This window comes from Eschrichtius robustus, chromosome 11 (assembly GCF_028021215.1).
Source record: "Eschrichtius robustus isolate mEscRob2 chromosome 11, mEscRob2.pri, whole genome shotgun sequence".
In the NCBI taxonomy this organism is placed as follows: Eukaryota; Metazoa; Chordata; class Mammalia; order Artiodactyla; family Eschrichtiidae; genus Eschrichtius; species Eschrichtius robustus.
Genome location: NC_090834.1, coordinates 63,840,446 through 63,846,445, shown reverse-complemented (window position 1 = coordinate 63,846,445; position 6,000 = coordinate 63,840,446).

Below are 6,000 nucleotides of genomic sequence, written 5' to 3'. Positions count from 1 at the left end.
TGTTGTGGCTTGTTGGATCTTCTATCCAGACCACTAACTTTCTCCATATCAGTAATAAGGCTATTTGACTTTCTCATAGTTCACTGGAGTGGCACTTTTAATTTCCTTCAGGAACTTCCTTTGCATTTCCAACTTGGTTAACTGTTTAGCACAAGAGTCCTAGGTTTCGGCCTATCTTGGCTTTCAACATGTCTTCCCCATTAAGTTTAATCATTTTTAGCTTTTGATTTAAAGTGAGAAATGTGTGACTTTTCCCTCACTTGAACACAAGAAGGCCATTTTAGGGTTATTAATTGACCTAATTTCAATATTGTTGCATCTCAGGCAATAGAGAGGCTTAAGGAGAGGGAGAGAGATGAGCAGTCAAAACACACACATTTATCATCAAGTTTTCTCTATCTTATGTGCAAACAGTTCTTGCCACCCCAAAACAATTACAATAGTAAGATCAAAGATCACTGATCACAGTTCACTATAATAAATATAATAATAATGAAAAGGTTTGAAATACTGAGATAAATATCAAAATGTGACAAAGAGGCACAAAGTGAACAAATGCTGCTGGAAAAATTGTGCTGATAGACTTGCTCGCTGCAGGGTTGCCACAGACCTTCTATTTGTAAACAAAAATGCAATATCTGCAAAGTGCAATAAAGCAAAGCACAGTAAAATGATGTATGCCTGTATTCTGTAAGTATTTCTTGAAAAAATACGTAACTAAATAGTCCACCTTGGTGATGTACTACAATATGTTTAACCTATCCACTAATATTGAATATTTATATAGCTTCCATTTTCCTCTGTTAAATATATTCTATGATGACTGATAAAAGAAATCAAAGATGATACAAACAGATGGAAAGATATACCATGTTCTTGGATTGGAATAATCAACATTGTGAAAATGACTATACTACCCAAAGCAATCTATAGATTCAGTGCAATCCCTATCAAATTACCAATGGCATTTTTCACAGAACTAGAACAAAAACAATTTACAATTTGTATGGAAACACAGAAGACCCAGAATAGCCAAAGCAATCTTGAGAAAGAAAAATGGAGCTGGAGGAATCAGGCTCCCTGACTTCAGACTATACTACAAAGCAACAGTAATCAAGACAGTATGGTACTGGCACAAAAACAGAAATATAGATCAATGGAACAGGATAGAAAGCCCAGAGATAAACGCACACACATATGGTCACCTTATCTTTGACAAAGGAGGCAAGAATATACAATGGAGAAAAGACAGCCTCTTCAATAAGTGGTGCTGGGAAAACTGGACAGCTACATGTAAAAGAATGAAATTAGAACACTTCCTAACACCATACACAAAAATAAACTCAAAATGGATTAAAGACCTAAATGTAAGGCAAGACACTATCAAACTCTTAGAGGAAAACATAGGCAGAACACTCTGTGACATAAATCACAGCAAGATCCTTTTTCATCTACCTCCTAGAGAAATGGAAATAAAAACAAAAATAAACAGATGGGACCTAATGAAACTTAAAAGCTTTTGCACAGAAAAGGAAACCATAAACAAGAGAAAAAGACAACCCTCAGAATGGGTGAAAATATTTGCAACTGACAAAGGATTAATCCCCAAAATATACAAGCAGCTCATGCAGCTCAATATCAAAAAAACAAACAACCCAATCCCAAAATGGGCAGAAGACCTAAATAGACATTTCTCCAAAGAAGACATACAGATTGCCAACAAACACATGAAAAGATGCTCAACGTCACTAATTATTAGAGAAATGCAAATCAAAACCACAATGAGGTATCAGCTCACACCAGTCAGAATGGCCATCATCAAAAAATCTAGAAACAATAAATGCTGGAGAAGGTGTGGAAAAAAGGGAACCCTTCTGCACTGTTGGTGGTAATGTAAATTGATACAGTCACTATAGAGAACAGTATGGAGGTTCCTTAAAACCTAAAAATAGAACTACCATATGACCCAGCAATCCCACTACTGGGCACACACCCTGAGAAAACCATAATTCAAAAAGAGACATGTACCACAATTTTCACTGTAGCACTATTTACGGTAGCCAGGACATGGAAGCAACCTAAATGTCCATCGACAGATGAATGGATAAAGAAGATGTGGCAAATATATACAATGGAATATTACTCAGCCATAAAAAGAAATGAAATTGAGTTATTTGTAATGAGGTGGATGGACCTAGAGTCTGTCATACAGAGTGAAGTAAGTCAGAAAGAGAAAAACAAATACCGTATGCTAACGCACATATATGGAATCTAAAAAAAACGGTACTGATGAACCTAGTGGCAGTGCAGGAATAAAGATGCAGATGTAGAGAACGGACTTGAGGACACGGTGGGGAAAGGGAAGCTGGAACGAAGTGAGAGAGTAGCACTGATATATATATACTACCAAATGTAAAATGTATGGCTAGTGGGAAGCAGCCGCATAGCACAGGGAGATCAGCTCGGTGCTTTGTGACCACCTAGAGGGGTGGGATAGGGAGGGTGGGAGGGAGATGCAAGAGTGAGGGGATATGGGGATATATGTATACGTATAGCTGATTCACTTTGTTGTTCAGCAGAAACTAACACAACATTGTGAAGCAATTATACTTCAATAAAGACATTAAAAAAATATATTCTGTGACGAAACATAGAAAACAAACTTATGTATACCAAAAGGGAAAGAGGGGGGATAAATTAGGAGTATATACACACCATTATATATAAAATAGGTAAGCAACAGGATTTACTGTATAACACAGGGGAAAATATTCAATATCTTATAAAAACTTATAATGAAAAATTATCTGAAAAAATTATATATATATATATATATATATATATATATATATGTATCTGAATCACTTTGATGTACATCTGAAACTAACAGAATATTATAAACCAACTATACTTCACTAAAAAAATTCTGTGATGAGTATATTTATAGATAAACTTCTGTATGTTTTCCAGATTATTTTATTTAAATATTCAATATTCAAAAGAAGGAAATTATTATGGCAATGTTTCTATTTCCATGTAGTTTTTATTGATGTAATTTTTTCATACTTTAATATTTATTTATAGTTCTTTTTTTGTGACGAAGTTAAATTTTTTCACTGGCAACCTACTCTGTGCCAGGCCCTTTGCAATACAAGAGTGAACAACACAGGTGCCTTTGTGGAATTTATGGTACAGAGACAAAAAGCAAAATCCTCCAGTTAAGTATTTTTGTTCATTAGTACTTTGCTGCCATATATTTAGAACTTGTGGGAGCTCTTGATATTTTAAAGTTATAAACCGATTTGGGGGCCATTTTTACTTCCAAATATTTCCCAGGTTTTGTTCCAAAATAATGCTCATTCACTTTCTTATAGACTAATGCTGCTTTGAGACTCATGCTATCTCCCTTCTACTCTTCAATGCTGTCTTAAGTTCTTTTCAATTCCCTCATAAACAAATACATGCAAGTCATTACATTAGTATTAGAGTGACTTCGGTGTCCATGTGGAAAGCTAATTCTTCATCCTGTGCTCTTGATTCCATTTCCTCCTAATCTGAGTTATCTTTCCCTTCACTCTACTGTAGTTATGCACTCCCATAACCACCTCCTTTCTCTTCCAAATTCACTAATTCAAACATCCCACTGTCCAGCCACAAGTACTTAAGCCCAAGTATGTCTTAACCATGCCTGTTTTTTAAGCCTCACAAAAACTGCTAATCTATTAACACTACAATTTTCTTTCCAAACCACCAACCCACTCTGTGTGATTCTTAAGTTTAGATTCCATGCTCTTCATTATAATAAATCTCTTCTAAGTATTCTCAAATCCTTTAAATCTTTTTCTCCATTCTTTCTGGCCCATCCCAAAATTATTATACACCGAATCAATAACTAGATTTGGGTAGTCACCCAGAGAACAGAATGGTGCCATTAACTGATTACCAACCTAGACTACCAACAGAGCCCAGCGAGTTTACACATTTGCTCAAGTCAGCTCATTCTCCCACTCCACCTAATTAATGCTTCGTGTATACACCCTATTCAAACCTCCAACCTTGATTCAAGAACCCACCTCTCTACCTTTGGCAGAAAAGGTAGCCTACTAAATCAGAACTGATCAGTGAGAAACCCACACAAATTCAAGACATTAAATCTTAAAATACAACTACACCTGCTCCTGCCCTCTCTTCATTCCTTCTTGCTGGAGAACTGTCTCTCCTGTCAAGTAACAATCCCTCTATTTTTTTCTCTGGACACCATAAGAAAGGTTAGCCTGAGCATTCATAGTCATGAACCTGCAAAGCATTATTTGGGCTAAAACTTGCAGTGATTGTATAGTCTGGGGAGGAAAATGTTGATAGCTGTCCTGGTAAGGAGGGTCCAATGAGATGTCAAATAAGCACATGAAAAAATACCCAATATCATCATACTTCATCAAGGAAATGCAAATTAAAACAACAATGAGATACCACTACACATCTATTAGAATGGCTAAAATCCAATACACTAACAATACCAAATGCTGGTAAGAATGTGGATCAATAGGACTCTTATTCATTGCTGGTAGAAATGCAAAATGGTAAAGACACTTTAGAAAACTGTTCTGCAGTTTCCTACAAAGCTAAACATACTCTTACCACATGATCCAGCAATCACACTTCTTAGTATTTACCCAAAGGAGCTGAAAATTTATGCCTACACAAAAACCTGCACACAGACATTTACAGAATCTTTATTCATAATTGCCAAATTTTGGAAGCAACCAAAATGCCTTTGAACAGGTGAATGGATGAACAAACTCAGGTACATCCGAACAATGGAAAATTATTCAGCAATATAAAGAAGTGAGATAAGACAAAAAGACATGGAGGAATTTTAAAAGCGTTATACTCAGCAAAATAAGGTGCTCTGTAAAGGTTACGTGCTGTATGATACCAACCTTATGACATTCTGGAAAAAGGCAAAACTATGGAGACAGTAAAAAAAAATCCATGGCTTTCAGGAATTTTAAGAGAGCAGGAGAGGGATAAATAGGGGCATACAGGGATTTTTAGGGCATTGAAAATATTCTGAATAGTACTATAATGGTGGATACATGTCATTATACATTTTTCAAAACCCATAAACTATACAACACAAAGAGTGTACCCTAATATAAGCTACAGTCTTTCATTAATAATAATGTATCAGTATTGGTTCATTAACTGTAACAAATGTGCCACACTAATCCAAGATGCTAAAAATAGGGGAAACTCTCTGATCAAAGGAGGAGGAAGGGGGTAGGGTGTATATGGGAACTCTCTCTACTTTCTACTCGATTTTTCTATAAACCTAAAACTACTCTTAAAAAATAATATCTATTAATTTTTTAATGCAATCCTTGAAATTAAAAAAATTAAAACAATGGATTGGTTAAACAGCTTATTAGATAGACCTAAGGAGATCATTAGAAACGTATAGATCAGAAAAATGTGTCCCAATGTGACACAAAGAATTAAAGAGTTACAAAATAATAAAGAGAGGTTAAATTACTTGTAGGATAAAGATGGACAATAGAACATTTAAAAAGAATATCTTTCCCATATTAGGGAAGTTTCCAACTATAATCTCTTCAAATATTTTCTCAGTCCCTTAATTTTTCTCTTCTTCTTCTGGTACCCCTATAATTCGAATGTTGGTGCATTTAGTGTTGTCCCAGAGGTCTCTGAGACTGTCCTCAGTTCTTTTCATTCTTTTTTCTTTATTCTGCTCTGCAGTAGTTATTTCCACTATTTTATCTTCCAGGTCAGTTATCCGTTCTTCTGCCTCAGTTATTCTGCTATTGATTCCTTCTAGAGAATTTTTAATTTCATTTCTTGTGTTGTTCATCACTGTTTGTTTGCTCTTTAGTTCTTCTAGGTCCTTGTTAAACGTTTCTTGTATTTTCTCCATTCTATTTCCAAGATTTTGGATCACCTTTACTATCATTAATCTGAATTCTTTTTCAGGTAGACTGCCTA